The following is an 18,341-nucleotide window of genomic DNA, read 5'->3' on the forward strand; positions in this document are numbered from 1 at the left end:
GGGACGCGACCCTCTCGTTCACCGGAGTGAACTCCAACACATGGTGACTGAGCTGGGGAGCAATAAGCAATGCAACCCCAGCTCTCCGCCTCTCCCCATGGGTGACGCCAGAAAAATGAAGCGTCCAGCCCTCTCCAGGAGTTGGGTACCCGAGCCCAAGCTGTGCGTGGAGGTGAGCCGACTATCTCTAGTCGGTATTTCTCAACTCCCGCACAAGCTCAGGTTCCTTCCCCCCCAGCGAGGTGACATTCCACATCCCAACAGCCAGGGGCTGTAAGCACGGACCGGGCCGCCGGGCCACCCGCCCTCGACCGCCACCCAATCCTCTATGCACACGACCCCCATGGCCCCCTCTGCAGGTGGTGAACCCACAGGAGGGCGGGCCCACGTCGCTCTTTCGGGCTGAGCCCGGCTGGGCCCATGGGCTAAGGCCCGACCAGGCGCTCGCGCGCGAGCCCCAACCTCAGGCCTGGCTAAGGGGGGGGGCCCCGGCTCTGCCATACCGGGCAACGTCTCGGTCCTTGATTTTTTACTGGTCATGGAGGTTCTGAACTGCCCTTAGTCTGACCATCACCTAGGACCTGTTTGCCTTGGGAGACCCTACAGGGAGCACAAAGCCCCCAACAACATAGCTCCTAGGATCATCCGGGTACGCAAACTCCCCCACCACGATAAGGTGGCAGCTAGAGGGGGAGAAGTCACAAACATTTCAACTAATTTCCACAGACTATGCGTCACTCTCATTTCACAATCTGTTCCTTTCGGTCCCCTTTAGTGAAGGAGGTGTGGCCAACCCCTCAGCCTGCTGTGTGTCCAACAGCGCAAACTGATTATCCCAAGCAGAAGGCTGGCATGTCCAGGCACATCCACAATTTCTCGGATAATCACTCGATGGAAAAGCCAACGACAGCTGTCTGAATGCCATCTCAAAGCCGTCCTGTGAGACCAAAACGGAGGTGGTTTTGTCTCGCTCCAGTAGCGAATCCATCGTGACGCACGAAGCCTCCGCTGGCTTTCCATGACAAAATCTCTTGTTAAAAGTGAAATCTGCCGGAAAATGGTTGATGTCCAGCTCTTGTGTAACCAGAGAAATGGCACACGATGGTCACGGATCCAGACAGCCATCCGTTTAGAAATGAAATGGTCGTTCAGCCTGTCAATGGCGGCTTCGGAGCACGGCGCGCCCCACAGCCACTGGGGGCCGTCCTTAAAGCGACAGTAACACTCCTTATCTCTACCAAGCCGTAACATTTTCACCGAAAGCCAAATAAATTTTTCTAATGGTTTCCAGCTGCCAGTCTCTAACAGTTTCTGAAAAATTCTGAGGTAAAAAAAGCCTAAATCATTCCGCCATTTCCTGACAATGAAAATCCGACGAGGGGGCTGGACCCACTCCTTACTCAAAGCCTGCTCACAGGCAAATGACGCAACCGACAGGCGTGGAAAACTCATGCATGCGCACGAGGGTTCAAGCTTGTCTGATGCAATCACACGTGATTCAAATCCATATGGTTTTTGAAAAAAATAATAAGGTCAGATACTTTTCTAATAGACCTCATATATATATATATATATATATATATATATTATATATATCACATTAAGATCCTATTGTCTTAATTACAATTTGTACATGTTCAATCAAGCCCGCCTATTTTGTCACGTGATAATTACAAAATAAAGTACCACAATGGAAATAAGCGTTTATGCTTTATTGTGTTATCACTGTATCATTGATATATTCACCTCTGTATGTTTATATTGATGTTTTAACAGCATCTGTAGGTGGGCGTGCATGTGTGCATGCATGAGCTTTTGAACAGAACAGAAGTTAGCTTTTAACTGCGTGTGATGCGCGTGCACGATAATTTCTGCGAGATGTCTTGTAATCACTCCAGATGTGTTTCAGGTTACAAAAACAGTGTTTTCAGTTTTAGAAGTGTTATTGCTCACTAGCATTACATAATATATGAAAAATATGTTCGATGTTGGGGCGACTATAGTTTTTAGAAGGAAATCCTGCACATAATTGAGCTCATCCAATGAGCCATTTTTTGAGTGCGTATCTCAGTGGTTAATACATGTGCTTTACAGTGAGAAGTTCCCAGGTTTGCTTCAGACCTGGTCCTTTCTGTGTGGAGTTTGCATGTTTCCCTGTGTTGTGGGGGTTCCTTTCGGATGCTGGGGCTTCCACCTGCTTACAAAGACATGCAGTTTTGGCAAAAATTAACTGACTGTAAGTGAGAGTGTCAAAGTGTTTGTGTCTATCTATACATTGGCTCTGTACTGGACTGGTGGCCTGTCCAGGGTGTACTCCACCTTTGCTCAATGACCACTGGGCTCCAGCACCCCTGAGACCTAATGGAATAAGCAAGTATAGAAATGAATGAATGTTGAAGTTCACTTTGTCAGTACTGCAGCTCTCCTGCTGTTATATTCAACATCTAGTTTCACAAATATTTGCTGCCAGTCCAACAGCAGTAGTCCACATATCCCATGAAGCAAACTACACTAAGGTACCTGCAGGGAGCTCAGTTGGCTTTGTAGGAAAAAGCAGAAATGAGCAGAACAAGCAAATGACCCGACATTAGCTGATAGCTAATACTAATTTGCGAGCAAGATATCTAATACTACAACCCCTGGCAAAATTATGGAATCACTGGCCTCGGAGGATGTTCATTCAGTTGTTTAATTTTGTAGAAAAAAGTAGATCACAGACATGACACAAAACTAAAGTCATTTCAAATGGCAACTTTCTGGCTTTAAGAACACTAGAAGAAATCAGGAAAAAAATTGGGCAGTCAGTAACGGTTATTTTTTAGACCAAGCAGAGCGAAAAAAATATGGACTCACTCATTCTGAGGATAAATTATGGAATCACCCTGTAAATTTTCATCCCCAAAGAACACCTGCATCAAGTCAGATCTGCTTGTTAGTTGCATCTAAAAAGGAGTGATCACACCTTGGAGAGCTGTTGCACCAAGTGGACTGATATGAATCATGGCTCCAAAACGAGAGATGTCAATTGAAACAAAGGAGAGGATTATCAAACTCTTAAAAGAGGGTAAATCATCACGCATGTTGCAAAAGATGTGGTTGTTCACAGTCAGCTGTGTCTAAACTCTGGACCAAATACAACAACATGGGAAGGTTGTTAAAGGCAAACATACTGGTAGACCAAGGAAGACATCAAAGCGTCAAGACAGAAAACTTAAAGCAATATGTCTCAAAAATCAAAAATGCACAACAAAACAAATGAGGAACGAATGGGAGGAAACTGGAGTCAACGTCTGTGACCGAACTGTAAAAACCGCCAAAGGAAATGGATTACATACAGAAAAGCTAAAACGAAGCCCATTAACACCTAAACAGAAAAAACAAGGTTACAATGGGCTAAGGAAAAGCAATCGTCAAGTCATATTCAGCGATGAATCTCGAATCTGCATTGGGCAAGGGATAATGCTGGAATTTTGTTTGGTGCCGTTCCAATGAATTTATAAAGATGACTGCCTGAAGAGAACATGTAAATTTCCACGTCATTGATGTATGGGGCTGCATGTCAGGTAAAGGCACTGGGAGATGGCTGTCATTACATCATCAATAAATGCACAAGTTTACGTTGATATTTTGGACACATTTTCTTATCCCGTCAATTGAAAGGATGTTTGGGGATGATGAAATCATTTCTCAAGATGATAATGCATCTTGCCATAGAGCAAAAACTGTGAAACATTCCTTGCAAAAAGACACATAGGGTCAATGGTCATGGCCTGCAAATAGTCCGGATCTTAATCCAATTGAAAATCTTTGGTGGAGTGAAGAAAATGGTCCATGACAAGGCTCCACCTGCAAAGCTGATCTGGCAACAGCAATCAGAGAAGTTGGAGCCAATGATGAAGAGTACTGTTTGTCACCATTAAGTCCATGCCTCAGAGACTGCAAGCTTTGTTTATAAAAGCCGAGTGTGGTGCAACAAAATACATGTGATGTGTTGGAGCGTTCTTTTGTTTTTCATGATTCCATAATTTTTTCCCAGAATTGAGTGATTCCATATTTTTTTCCCCTCTCTTGGTCTAAAAAGTAACCGTTACTGACGCCACATTTTTTTTCCTGATTTCTTATAGTGTTTCTTAAAGCCAGAAAGTTGCCATTTGAAATGACTTTAGTTTTGTGTCATGTCTGTGATCTGCTTTTTTTCTACAAAATTAAACAACTGAATGAACATCCTCCGAGGCCGGTGATTCCATAATTTTTCCAGGGGTTGTACTTAAGGTGGGTTTACACATAACGACAGCACGTCATGAATGCCACGAAGTACACATTCTTGGCCGCTGATCACGAATGTGATGATTCGGGGCAGAGGCATCAGGTGTCCTCAGGAACTGCTGCAACCTGTTACCATGTGTTATGATTAATGGCACAGGTTGCTGGAGAATTATCAGGAACCATTATGCATGGTCAAGAATAAGTTTCCGCGTTGTTGCGCGCTCTGCGCGCTAACCGCATCGTAAGTTCGTCACGTTGTGAATGAGGTGAACTGTCTCCACACACACACACACACTATATTCATCCATCAGCTGCTGAAATTCAGATCGCTCCAGTTTGCTCCACAGCAGAAGAACTTTGTGACTGCATGCTTAGTTGGACTCTGTGCCATGAAGTGGCGCAGAGAGGAGGAGAAGACAGAGAGAGCCAGATGTGTGGCTTCACACGGCTTCGTCTTGCACGTTTCCCCAAACTCAGGCACATGCAACAAGTGGAACACCTGCAGGAGCGCGCTGTGGAGCACTGGAATGAGACTTTTAGCCGACTTGGCGTCACTGTACTCCTTCGGCATACTGTAGCAATGAACAATGCAGTACAGCAGGGTTTAATTGTGCGAACATCAGAAAGAACGCTGTCACGCTCTATTAACGATCACCACTAATCAAGAAGGATCAACACGCTCAATGCGACCTCCACGACATGAGGCAGAATGAGGGTGGCGCGTGACATTCGGGGAAGACTTTTTGACAGCCAAAAACATGCTCCACGAAAATCACGAATATCACGCACTACGAAACCTATTCAGATGCGTTAAGTCACATTAAGAATGTCAGGATTGTGCCAAGAATGACGCAAATATGACATTCGTAACGCGTCTTGCCTATGTGTAAACACAGCATTATAATTCTGACTCAGCAGCCAACAACCACTTTTGGACAGTTTCATCCAACAAAGCTCAGCAATAAGGCACCGTCTCTGAAAACACACTTGTGCATCTATGTTTTGCTGTGTGGAAGTTTAACTTACGATGTATTATGATGAGGTTCATTTTAGCATACCTGAAATGCGTGGGGCGTGTCGTCCACACAGTAGACCCTGAGGGTAAAGGCCAGACAGTGGCTGCTGTCTGGACTTCCAAACACGGCCAGCCTCAGCCGCTTCGCAGCCTGCTGGTTCAGCGGCTCCCCACCAGGGCGTAGCAACCCGGATGCTCCAGCAGCACGTGGCACCTGTGGGCCTCCAGCAGACAGTATATATGATGTGCTCTCCTCGTCCACAGACATCACTTCCTTGATGGAGGGGATAGATCGAGAGGGACAAGATTTAGTTCCGGTGGATAGTAATGTAAGTTAGCGTCTGTTTAGGGCCTTGTTCTTCTGCTTACTACAATAACGAACTTGCCATTAGCAATCGACTTGGAATAAGATCATGCTGATAATCACTTTGACAAATAAAAGCAGGCTCATCTAAGACAAAACTATTCAATCAATCAGTCATTTCATAAAGTCTGTTTAGATTTTTGGGCCGTATGAAGACTTACTGGTTAGCGTGGTTGAGATATACTTTATTGATCTCACAGTGGAGAAATTATGTTACACTCCAATTACCTCAGACAGCAACTAGTCCACAATTATTACTTGTTTACAGTAATAATGGCACACATAAGAATTAAAGACAGCCATAACATTTGACATTGTTTATGTGCACTAAGTTTGAAGAAGTCCATTATCCAAATTGAGGCAAGTGGGTGAAGGTCATGCAGCAACCCTGAGATGCGCCGCCGTCAGCTTGGGGGGAGGAACAGGGGCCAGCTGCAGCTAAAACTGCACCTCCCCCGCAGAAGTGGAAAGGGATGATGTGAGCAGACGCCGGAGTGGGGGATGTTTGGGGGGTAGAGGGTGGGGGGGGAGGGAATGGAGCATGCTTCAGTCCTATGAAAGCAGTTTATTGTCTTTGTGAGTTGAGATAAGAAACAGCCAAATGATCCCCAGGCCGAAGAAATTCCTCTGGAGGAAAAGAGTCGGGCAATTTGACCTTCAGGCTTGATAAGCCTGTAAGGTTATGGTTTGAGCAGTGAAAAACACTTTTAACAGTTCCACTTGAACAACCAAATCCCAATTATGAATTAAGAATATTCCCAATTATGAATTAAGAATATTCACTGGCCTCTGAATCTTCACCTTCAACTGCAAGGCATGCATCTGCTCCAAGATGTCATCCAATTTGCGTGTGAGTTCAATCATCATTAATCATGACGGACAAGCGAGGGGCCATGGTTCTTGATGCCGCCGTCTTGCCAATTTTTCGGTAGATCAGGGCAGCACATAAGCCAAAAAGTACCAGCCCTGCTACCATGAGACCAAAAATGAATAATCCTCATCCTCAATGGGAAATGCGCCAAGCATGCCACATGCCAGGAACTCCAGGAGTCGAGGACATAGCCCACAGGATGCGTTTCATCTAGCAGGTAGGATCCCCCGGTCCTGACCTTCTTTTAGAAAAATGGTGTCAATAGCGTTCAGAGACCAGCTGATCAATTCCATGGTTTGTCCAATAGATCCAGTATCCAATATAATTTGAGGAATTCACAGTCTGGTGAAGTAGGGACTTGAAGGTTAAAGCAGAGAACGAGATAAGGGAGAGTGGAGAAGATGCGACCGCCCTCACTGGAGTCCCAAGCTGAAAATGTGGTTGGTGTTGTTGCCTCACCCATGAAGATCATGGGATCGATCTTTCTGCATGTCCTTTCTGCATGTTCTCCCCGTGTTTGTGTGGGTTCCCTCCGGGTGCTCCGGTTTCCTCCCATATCCAAAGACATGCAGGTTAGGTGAATTGGAAACTTTAAATTGTCTGTAGGTGTGACTGTGGCCTCCTGCCCTATGACTGCTGGATAGGCTCCTTATTGTCAGAACCAGAGCATCGCAGAGGTCAGTACACACAGACAGACTCTGGGAGTTCACCAAACCTCCGCTGACGGCGGAGGAGACCTGGTGTGTAGTGATGGCTTATGAGACACGAGACCGCTGAAGGCTGAAGAGACGTGGCTGACGCTGGCCTGAGGAGGCACACTGAACTCTGGAGGGTCCTGGGGAGCGTTGAACACGAGGGTTATGAGGCACGTGATGCAATGATGGCTGCTGAGGCATGTGAGGCGATGAAGACTGTGGTGAAGGCAACTGCTGTGGGGAAGAGGGAATTGCAGGAACTTGTGCCAGTAAACAATTCAGGTCTGTAACGAACTGAGGAATTTGGCTTTGTAAAATGTCCATATTTCAACTTGTGATTTTGGGAATGTGCTTGGACAAATTGGAGTGGTTGAGAAAGGTGGGCAGAATGACCAAGAGGATGAGGTTCTTTTTAACAAAAATTTAATGAGCTAATCCTGAACATGGAGGAGGGCTTGTCTTAAATAAACTTGATTGGGAACTGAAGGAGTAGTAAACAGGAACTCAGGATCTTGGGTCCAGGAACAAGTAGTCCATGTCATCTAACCAGGAAACATTTCAGATAGGTGCCTGCTGGTTTGACCTGCTTGGAAGTGGATTTGTGCTGTTCAAGCACATCCAGCTGGCATGATCTGTCTTTCAGCTCTCTTGCTTGTTGTCAGCCTGTAACAGCAACCAAAGTCCAAGCCATATTTGAGGTTGCTCTGCGGGGTCTTTCACTGGCCTGAATGTAGTGTCATGGGGGAGTATGGTTGAAGACCTCAACGCAGAGATGAAGATGGATTGGCATTAAAAAAAATCTTTACTGTTGGAACCAGGGACGTTGCAGAGGTCGTACACAAAAAGCAATCAAAGAACCTGGAAAAAGTGTCCAATAAAGGGCAGGCAATCTAAGAAAACTCAGGGAAATAAGGTAGGGTAACAAGAAGTCAGCACAAGTAAACATCAGAAACTGGGGTGAAGATGACAAAAAGCACAACATTCAGGTGATGAGTGAGAGGAACACAGGGTTTAAATAAACTAGGAGGAGATCACAAATTGTAGACAGGTGAGGAAATTACTAATAGGAAACAGCTGAGGAGAAACACAAAAGGAAAGCTACAGAAACACACCATGAACAGGTGATTGCAAAACAAAACAGGAAGTGCACAAGAAGGACAGAACAGTGACCACCAAAGACATGAAAACCCACAGAGAACCAAAACCAGCAACGGTCACAAGAGGGAGGCAGAGGACAAGGACAGACACATACATGAATCATCACACTTGTATGCAAACAGCAACATTTTGAATGATGAATAAAAGATGGCCTCATTAATTAATTTAATTTAATTTAATTAGTATAATGCACCAAATCACAGCAAAAGCCGTCTCAAGGCACCTTACATAAAACAAGTCAACATAAAATTGAATAAATAATTAAAAATGAATAAAAAATTCTAATACATAAATAAAAACAGAAGTAAAGAATAAAACAAATAAAAATAAAAACTATCCATAAGAAAGAGAATAAAAATAGGTTTTGAGTCTTGACTTAAAAATTACATTACATATTAATTTGGGGCTCTACAGATAGGACAGCCTGTGAGATTTTGCTTCTTCCTACAGTGCACAGAGAGAAGTGCACATTGTAATGTGCACGCTGTGTTTTGCAGTTATTCGGCACACACTCTTGCTGCACTGTGTTACGTTAATTTGTACGATGTCTGTTAGAAAAGTATCCAACCTTTTTATTTTTTGCAAAAACCATATGGATTTGAATCACGATTGCATCAGCCAAGCTTGAACCTTCGTGCACATGCGTGAGTTTTTTCACGCCTGTCGGTTGTGTCATTCACTATGAGCAGGCTTTGTGTGAGCAGTGGTCCACCCCTCTCGTCGGATTTTTATTGCGAATAAATGTCTGAACGATTTGGAGCTTTGCTGCATCAAATTTTTCCAGAAACTGTGAGAGACCTCCAGGTGGACACCATTCGGAAAATTCATATGGGTTTCAGGGACGATTTTATGGGGATTACACAGATTAAGGAGTACTCCAGACGGTTTAAAGACCGCCCACAGCGTCGAGAGCACGGCGCACTCTGAGCGCCGATCGACAGGCTGACACCCCGCTGAAACAACCAGATCATTTCCAACGTGAAGGCTTTGTTGATCTGGGACGTCGTCTGACTTCCAAAAAAAAGGCAGAAGGCATGGACATCAGTACTTTTATCAGCACATTCCACTGTTACAGGAGTTTTTTTTCATGAAAGAGGAGTGGAGGAATGTGCCACCGTGCCGCTCATGGTGCGGCACAAAACCACCTCCGTGTTGGTCTCACAGGGGCTTTCAGATGGCTCAGATGGTTTTTGGTAGCTTTTCAGTCATGTGACTATCCAAGAAATTGTGCATGAGCTGGACATGCCCCAACATGTCCTGTGAGGCTTCATCACGCCGTTGCTTTGCGCCATGCGGCTCCGCCGCGATGCGCGGAATTCCTCCGCTCCTCTTTCCATGACAAAAACTCCTGTAACAGTGGAATATGCCGTTCATTTCTAAACTGGACGCTGTGTTGATCCGGGAATCCTCTGACTAGCACAGAAATTGCGGAAGACGTGGACATCAGCACTTTTTCGGCACATTGACAGACGTGCGGAGGAATTCCGTGCGTTGGGTTTCCGCACGGCGCAAAGCAACGCCGTGATGAAGCCTCACAGGACATGTTGGGGCATGTCCAGCTCATGCACAATTTCTCGGATATTTACACGACTGAAAAGCAACTGAAAGCCGTCTGAGCCATCTGAAAGCCGTCCTCAGAGACCAACAAGGAGGTGGTTTTGTGCCGCGCCATGAGCGGCATGGTGGCGCATCCCTCGGCTCCTCTTTCCATGAAAAAAAACTCCTGTAACAGTGGAATGTGCCGAAAAAGTGCTGATGTCTGTTGTGTGGGCCGCCCGAAGAGGAGGTACTGCTGGCCAACGCCAGAGGGCGCCCTGCCTGTAGTTGGGTTTCAGGCACCAGAGGGCGCAGTTACCACCCTGGAGCCAGGACTGCCAGCTGTCAGCAATCATCATCACTGCACCATAAAAGCCTGGAGGAGACACCACATCACTGCCGAGATATCAATTTACCACACAGGTAATCTCTCAGCCGTCTTCTGTGCCGCACGCACATAAGTGTTTTCTGAACGTTTTTGCAGTTGCAACCTTCTGTAACTTGCAGCTTGGAGCTGTTGGTGAGAATTTGGAGGAGTAGGCGAATCCACTCCTATATTCTTAGTTGTTACATTAGGTACTGCACGGATTGTGTTTCCTGCTACTTGGAGTGGAGGACTGTTTCCACTTAGGAAGGAACTGTGAGTTTGCTGACTGCTTACTGGGTGTCCACACACCCACCCTTAACCTGTTTTTGTTCCTGCCAGCAGTACCGGATCTGACAGCTGGAAGCAGAGGCCACCTGGGGACTCGGACTTGGCGGCTTCAGTATACTGCAGGTCTTCGCTGGAGGCGGAACCTTGTGGGTCCTGGCTCTTCTCTGGATAGGTGTCTCCTACCCTCGGGCCTGCCCACGTCACTTATTGTATTTGTGATCGACTGTCTAAAAGTAGTATTCGACCTGTTGTGCACATTTGCCGCAATAAATTGTAGTTATTGGATTATCTATTGACCGTTCATTTGCGCCCCCTGTTGTGGGTCCATGCATTACACTTTCCCCAACAGATGTCCACGCCTTCTGCCTTTTTTGTGGAAGTCAGACGACGTCCCGGATCAACAAAGCCTTCACGTTGGAAATGATCTGGTTGTTTCAGCGGGGTTTCAGCCTGTCGATCAGCGCTTGGAGTGCGCCGTGCTCTCGATGCTGTGGGCGGTCTTTAAACCATCTGGAGCACTCCTTAATCTGTGTAATCCCCATAAAATCGTTCCTGAAAGCCATATTAATTTTCCGAATGGTGTCCACGTGGAGGTCTCTCACAGTTTCGGGAAAATTTGATGCAGCAAAGCTCCAAATCGTTCAGACATTTATTCGCAATAAAAATCCGACGAGAGGGGTGGAGCACTACTCACACAAAGCCTGCTCACAGGCGAATGATGCAACCGACAGGCGTGAAAAAACTCACGCATGCGCACGAAAGTTCAAGCTTGGCTGATGCAATCACACAGATTCAAATCCATATGGTTTTTGCAAAAAATAAAAAGGTCGGATACTTTTCTAACAGACCTCGTATTTGTTCGTACCATCGTGTAGCGCATAGTTGGCTTTAAACAATGCACTCAGCAACTACACAAAGCTGAGCAAGGGCCAAATTACAAGAATGACACTTTGCTCTCCACAGATGGGGTTACAATGACACTGACCAATTAGGTTACTGGGGGGCAGCTACATTCATTGGGCAATTACTCATCATTTTGTGTTCAACTCTCTCAATCACCTCACTGTGACCCAAAGGTCATCTCTACATATGGGCTGGATAAGGCATATAACGCAGCACAGGGTAATTTAGTAGCCCACATCTTCCTAAACCTGTCCCATTAGCACACAGCAGCAGACATGAGAGATCTCCCTAGTGTAGTTCATCCCTAGGCAGACAGCCAGGGGGAAATGATGGAGTTGAACTCCAGCAGCAGAAGCTTTAATGGGAATGGCACAGAGCAAGAGAAGAGGAAAGAGACCTCCATCTCCCATTATGTCACTAATTCCAGAGATTAGCTTTTGAGTAAGCATCCTTCCTGAGATAAAGGGCTCATTATTTCACAGCGACAGAGACAGAGTCTTTCCCCATCCTTCCTCTTCTGTCGGTTTCTATATCCTTGCCGTCCCTGTCCTCTTCTTTCTTTTCCAGTGGCTTATAGCTCACACCAGTGATGGGTCAGTTGATAGCTCCCTTTTGTGCAACACGTCTGCTGGCAAATTACATCTGTGTAAATGTCACACAACGTGAAAGGACCAAGCTGAGAAAGAGCCACGGGCTCGCAAAGGTCATACAAACGCGGTGGCTGGTGGGCCATGCCGCCTCAATGAGGTCCCCATAGCTTTTTGATGAGGTTAGTTCAACACCTCTAATATGCCCCCTCTGCCAGCCAGACGCCTGAGCACAGAGGGCGGTTGGACGAAAGTCAAATGTCTTAAACATGTCTCTGAGAGACGGTGAGGTGGCTGTACGAGTAGAAAGAACCAATAAAATAGCAAGCACAAAGTATATCATAACTACAGTACAGCAATTAAATCACATCCTTTTACTGAGCATACAATAGTGTTCAGAATAGTAGTGCTATGTGACTAAAAAGATTAATCCAGGTTTTGAGTATATTTCTTATTGTTACATGGGAAACAAGGTACCACTAGATTCTCACAAATCCAACAAGACCAAGCATTCATGATATGCACACTCTTAAGGCTGTGAAATTGGGCTATTAGTAAAAAAAAGTAAAAAAAGGGGGTGTTCACAATAATAGTAGCATCTGCTGTTGACGCTACAAACTCAAAACTATTATGTTCAAACTGCTTTTTTATCAATCCTGTGAATCACTAAACTAGTATTTAGTTGTATAACCACAGTTTTTCATGATTTCTTCACATCTGCGAGGCATTAATTTTGTTGGTTTGGAACCAAGATTTTGCCCATTTACTAGTGTGCTTGGGGTCATTGTCTTGTTGAAACACCCATTTCAAGGGCATGTCCTCTTCAGCATAAGGCAACATGACCTCGTCAAGTATTCTGACATATCCAAACTGATCCATGATACCTGGTATGTGATATATAGGCCCAACACCACAGTATGATGGTTGCACCACCATGCTTCACTGTCTTCACTGTGAACTGTGGCTTGAATTCAGAGTTTGGGGGTCGTCTCACAAACTGTCTGCAGCCCTTGGACCCAAAAAGAACAATTTTACTCTCATCAGTCCACAAAATATTCCTCCATTTCTCTTTAGGCCAGTTGATGTATTCTTTGGCAAATTGTAACCTCTTCTGCACGTGTCTTTTATTTAACAGAGGGACTCTGCGGGGGATTCTTGCAAATAAATTAGCTTCACACGGGCGTCTTCTAACTGTCACAGCACTTACAGGTAACTCCAGACTGTCTTTGATCATCCTGGAGCCGATCAATGGGTGAGCCTTTGCCATTGTGGTCATCCTCTATCCATTTTGATGGTTGTTTTCCATTTTCTTCCACGCGTCTCTGTTTTTTTTTTGTCTATTTTAAAGCATTGGAGATCATTGTAGATGAACAGCCTATAATTTTTTGCACCTGCGTATAAGTTTTCCCCTCTCCAATCAACTTTTTAATCAAAGTACACTAATCTTCTGAACAATGTCTTGAATGTCCCATTTTCCTCAGGCTTTCAAAGAGAAAAGCATGTTCAACGGTGCCCAATTTCATAGCCTTAAGAGTGTGCATATCATGAATGCTTGGTCTTGTTGGATTTGTAAGAATCTACTGGTAGCTTGTTTCCCATGTAACAATAAGAAATATACTCAAAACCTGGATTAATCTTTTTAGTCACATAGCACTATATTCTGAACACTACTGTACATACACAGACAAATGCAGTCACACCTATGGTGAAGTTTCACATTCACCTAACCTGCATGTCTTTGGAAGTATGAGGAAGCTAGAAGAGGGAACCTACACAAATGTGGAGGAAACATGTAAATTTCACACAGAAAGACCTAAGTGGGAAGCTGTTGTGTGTTGGGGGGTGTGGCTGGATATTTTGTGTTTTTCTTTTCTTTACTCTTCAGGTGGCATGGAAACTGATTTGTCTGTGGAGAATGTGCTGGCTGAAGAGTCCTCACCCTCATCAACATCATGTGCAGCACCTGTGACTGGTGCTCACATGCAACCTTAAAGACTTTCAGCTGAAGCAGATAATTGGATGGCGTTCTGCATTTAAGTCATGTGTGATTCAAGCAGAACTGCCGGGAACTCGACCTTGTGATGTCCGTTTGTGAGACACTGAGGACCGCGCCTGGGTTTGATACATCGAGCCCGTGAAGCAAGGAAGGGTGAGGACACATGCTGTCAGCACACGTTAAAGGTAATTAAGTGTTTGATTAATTGTTGATAGTAACTTGGTGTTTTGTTACACAGTATACTTGAATTGTGGTGAGAATTGTGCGGCTTGCTCATTTGCATAAAGTTAAAAAAGATACAGACCTGAATGTGTTGCTGATAGCGTGTGTCTTTTGAAAGATATTGTTGTAACTGCTGACTTACCTCACCTCTTCTTTGCTTCACAGAGAGTCAGTTTGTCGTGTCCACCTGGGGGGTGTTTGTCTGGTGGTGGTGGTGGTGGTGGGTCCAGGAACGCCGGGCTTCTATCCTTTTGGGCGCTTAAGAGCGTGCCAACAGTCACTCCACCAGAAGGACATTGTTTCAGTTTTGTACACATTATTATGCACAGGTGAAAAATAAATTGTTTCTGTTGTTGGAACCGCTTTCTGGTTATTTTTAGCGCTGGGTTCTGTCTGACGCAGGTCCGCTCCTCAACCCGCGTCGACACATAACAGGAAACAATCCCTTGACCTTCTTGCTTTGAAGCAACAGTGCTAACCACTAATCCACCATGCCAACCATCTTAACAAATTAAAGAAGTTGAATTGAGGAGCTCAAACATCAAAATGTTGGTGAATTTCAGCACATAGAAAGTTATGTGATGATAACAGGTTAAAAATAGCTGGCTTGTTGTTCTGGGCTTTTCCTATGTTGTATTTATAAAAGCAGAAGCAGCGCTAACGAGCTCCAGCAATACAAACCTGAAGATGCTCCTTGGTGTGTTATGAAATATGTACTGGAAGGTAAAAGCAATGCCACTTCTGGCTTATTCTAATCTGTCACGGAAACAAACAAAAATTTGTATCATATTGGGGTGTCACGGTGGATTAGTGGTTAGCACTGTTGTCCTCCAGCAAGAAGATCCCGGGATCGATTCCCACTTGATGCTTTCAGTGTGGAGACATGAAGGTGGTCCTGTGACAGAGTGGTATCGTGTCTAGGGTGTACCTTGCCTCATGCCCTGTGACTGCTGGGATAGGCTCCAGTAAGTTGGAGTAAGCGGGCATAGAAAATGACTGACTGACCAAATATTTCAAATTGCATCATATGGAATGTAATGATTCCATAACAAAAAGTACAGTCCTAAAATTGTATCACAACCCATGGATCTAGACACTTATTGGATCATTTTATCAGGAAGCGATAAAGACAAAAACACCAAAATGTGCAGCTCTGATCCAAGTTATTAAAATCTGCCTGAAATTTCCAATATTAAAACACAAATACTGTTTTGCCTTCTGGGCAAATAAGATTTCAAACAAATACAGCATCAGTCAAAACTCTAGACACACTTTTCCATTTAACACAATGGGAAAGCGTGTCCAAACTAGTAGTGTAGGTATATTTTGCTCCGTTTGATGTAAACTGAGCTTATTTTACAATTTTTTTAACATTTGTGGAAGGCAGAAATTCTTTATAATAATACTAATAATTACCCATCCATTTTCTATACCTGCTTACCCCAATTAAGGGTGAGGTGAAGCAGGTCAGCAGCTTCAAGTTCCTCGGCGTCCACATCACCGAGGACTTATCCTGGACCTTACATGCAGACACTGTGGTTAAGAAAGCCTGGGCAGAGACTCTACTTCCTGAGAAGGCTGAAGAAGTTTGGCACGAACACCACCATCATCACGAACTTCTACAGATGCATCATCGAGAGTGTGCTGACGGGCTGCCTCACAGTGTGGTACGGAAGCTGCACCAGCCAGAGTCAGAAAGCACTGCAGAGGGTGGTGTGTCTATGCTTTTGCTGTGCAGCACTTTGGAGACTCGAGTCTGTTTAAATGTGCTTTACAAATAAAGTGGATTGGATTGGATTGGACTGCTGTGAGGCAACAGTGCTGACCACTAAGCCACTGTGCCGCCTAATAATAATAATAATAACAATAATAATAATTAATAATAGTAATAAGAATGCTGACAAACTTGAAATACTTTTTAATAATAGCTGACATTTGCCTTCAGTCTGACATTTGTTAGGATGTATGACAGCTTGATGTAAAACCCTGAATTTTATGCAGAATGACAAATCTGAGCTGGCAACCCTGAAATCGGCTCCACGCTTCCATGGCAACTCTGCAAAATGTAAATTCTTGGTAAGTCATAGGCGTTCATCAGATTGTGGTGACATTCAGGTGCTGCCGAAGGTGATGTGTTCACACACGTTAACAGCCTGCACGGATGTTACTTCAAAAACTGAGGACCTGATGCAGACCACTGAACCATATTCAGCAAAAGTAAAATTGCTCACCTCCCACTTGTCCTGTGCATGTCTCTTTAGTTGGATGGTCCAATTATCAGCAGCAACCTCAGCACAATGGGCTATAGTCATGGCTATGGGGCAGGACAGGTCAAGGCCTGGTGGACCGTATGTGACAGCAGGGCTTAAAAAGATCTCCAGCCCAGTGTTGGATGCAGAAGCACACACACACACACACACACACACACACACACACACACACACACACACACACACACACACACACACACACACACACACACACACACACACACACACACACACACACACACACACACAAGAACACGTAACACAATGAAGTCAGTGTGACAGACCAAAAGGATCACTATGATGGAAATCACTGAAATGTACTTAAGCAACGATCCAGACGGCACAAAGCAAAACCTTTGCCTATGAACAAGTAAGTAAACTTACTGAAGGTTACAAATGATCTTCTTATGGCCTCAGACAGTGGACTCATCTCTGTGCTTGTTCTGTTAGACCTCAGTGCTGCTTTTGATACTGTTGACCATAAAATTTTATTACAGAGATTAGAGCATGCCATAGGTATTAAAGGCACTGCGCTGCGGTGGTTTGAATCAATTTATCTAATAGATTACAATTTGTTCATGTAAATGGGGAATCTTCTTCACAGACTAAGGTTAATTAGGAGTTCACAAGGTTCTGTGCTAGGACCAATTTTATTCACTTTATACATGCTTCCCTTAGGCAGTATTATTAGACGGCATTGCTTAAATTTTCATTGTTACGCAGATGATACCCAGCTTTACTATCCATGAAGGCAGAGGACACACACCAATTAGCTAAACTGCAGGATTGTCTTACAGACATAAAGACATGGATGACCTCTAATTTCCTGCTTTTAAACTCAGATAAAACTGAAGTTATTGTACTTGGCCCCACAAATCTTAAAAACATGGTGTCTAACCAGATCCTTACTCTGGATGGCATTACCCTGACCTCTAGTAATACTGTGAGAAATCTTGGAGTCATTTTGATCAGGATATGTCATTCAAAGCGCATATTAAACAAATATGTAGGACTGCTTTTTTGCATTTACGCAATATCTCTAAAATAGAAAGGTCTTGCCTCAGAGTGATGCTGAAAAACTAATTCATGCATTTATTTCCTCTAGGCTGGACTATTGTAATTCATATTATCAGGTTGTCCTAAAAGTTCCCTGAAAGCATTCAGTTAATTCAAATGCTGCAGCTAGAGTACTGATGGGGACTAGCAGGAGAGAGCATATCTCACCCATATTGGCCTCTCTTCATTGGCTTCCTGTTAATTCTAGAATAGAATTTAAAATTCTTCTTCTTACTTTATAAGGTTTTGAATAATCAGGTCCCATCTTATCTTAGGGACCTCATAGTACCATATCACCCCAATAGAGCGCTTCGCTCTCAGACTGTAGGCTACTTGTAGTTCATAGGGTTTGTAAGAGTAGAATGGGAGGCAGAGCCTTCAGCTTTCAGGCTCCTCTCCTGTGGAACCAGCTCCCAATTCGGATCAGGGAGACAGACACCCTCTCTACTTTTAAGATTAGGCTTAAAACTTTCCTTTTTGCTAAAGCTTATAGTTAGGGCTGGATCAGGTGACCCTGAACCATCCCTTAGTTATGCTGCTATAGACGTAGACTGCTGGGGGGTTCCCATGATGCACTGTTTCTTTCTCTTTTTGCTCTGTATGCACCACTCTGCATTTAATCATTAGTGATTGATCTCTGCTCCCCTCCACAGCATGTCTTTTTCTTGGTTCTCTCCCTCAGCCCCAACCAGTCCCAGCAGAAGACTGCCCCGCCCTGAACCTGGTTCTGCTGGAGGTTTCTTCCTG

General features: G+C 44.5%; 1 protein-coding gene and 1 long non-coding RNA gene across 2 annotated transcripts in view; one reads left to right on the top strand and one right to left on the bottom strand.

Annotated features, from left to right (window-relative positions):
- The window catches only part of LOC117529349 (netrin receptor UNC5D-like), a 582,155-nt gene that overhangs the window by 65,020 nt on the left and 498,794 nt on the right, over positions 1-18,341 (bottom strand). The gene's annotated exons all lie outside the window — the stretch shown is intronic.
- LOC117529351 lies at positions 2,252-15,234 on the top strand. Its single transcript, XR_004565996.1, has 3 exons — positions 2,252-2,262; positions 3,218-3,223; positions 15,158-15,234. It is a non-coding gene; the product is annotated as an uncharacterized LOC117529351 (long non-coding RNA).

Source organism: Thalassophryne amazonica, chromosome 17 (assembly GCF_902500255.1).
Source record: "Thalassophryne amazonica chromosome 17, fThaAma1.1, whole genome shotgun sequence".
Classification (NCBI taxonomy): domain Eukaryota; kingdom Metazoa; phylum Chordata; class Actinopteri; order Batrachoidiformes; family Batrachoididae; genus Thalassophryne; species Thalassophryne amazonica.